This window comes from Euphorbia lathyris, chromosome 10 (genome assembly GCF_963576675.1).
Source record: "Euphorbia lathyris chromosome 10, ddEupLath1.1, whole genome shotgun sequence".
In the NCBI taxonomy this organism is placed as follows: domain Eukaryota; kingdom Viridiplantae; phylum Streptophyta; class Magnoliopsida; order Malpighiales; family Euphorbiaceae; genus Euphorbia; species Euphorbia lathyris.
The window spans coordinates 52,213,188-52,214,128 of record NC_088919.1 but is presented as its reverse complement, the minus strand read 5'-3'; positions in this window follow the sequence as shown (position 1 = coordinate 52,214,128).

Genomic DNA, 941 nt, shown 5'->3' with positions numbered 1-941 from the left:
CGAAGCCACGATGGACCCCACGACTTCCTACACCAATAAGGACACGAAAATAGGTCAAAAAGAGGGTCGAGCCATGCCTATAAATAGAGTTTTTCCGATGTAATTTAGATATCTTTCAATTTTGTAAATTATCTTAGCTTTCCCCTTGCAATTCCTCTCCATCTCCTCCATCTTCTTCGACTTCCATTAAAGCTCCTTCAAAGCTTTTTCTCGAGGAATTATCAAGGTCCATCCTTAAGATTAAGTCGCCGGCTGCAGAGTAAACAGGTTCCCTGAAAGGGATTTTTGTATCTCCTTTTATCTTTCCTTGTTTGTACTCTTTGATACAGTTGCCGAACTTGACTTATTGTATCTTGTGACATTTATCTTCGCCTTTAATAATAATTTAGCTCTTATTTTGTTCTATGATTATTTGTTTAATCTCTGTCTTACGCTTTATTCAATTGGTTTAACTCATTCAAAAGCCCCAAAATCTAGTAGGCACATATTGCGAGCTGAATCTGACCTAGTCAGAGCCTAGGAGATTGACGACCTCTTAGTTGATTAAGCGCCAATTTACTGAGCCTTAGACCTAGTTTCGGCCTTAGGGAATCACGCGCTAGGAACTTCAGGAGGGTAAGTAGGGTTAATCGCCTTGAATACAAGTGACTCAGATTAGGTTTTTATTCAATAGACCTAATAATCTATCTTCATTATTATCGTTCATACCATGTTCCTTCGGATAATTGCATTAGTGAAAGATCAATTAGGAGTAGTTTAACTTAATTAGGGGTAGAGTAACTTAATTAGGCATAGAATAACTTAGTTAGAATCAGATAACTTAGCTAGGATTAGTATAATTCAACCTAGGAGTAGATTAACTTAAGCAAAACAAACTCAAAACCCCCCTAAGCCTAGATAACACCTGAAACCGATAGCTCGATACTTGCAGAAATAAATCC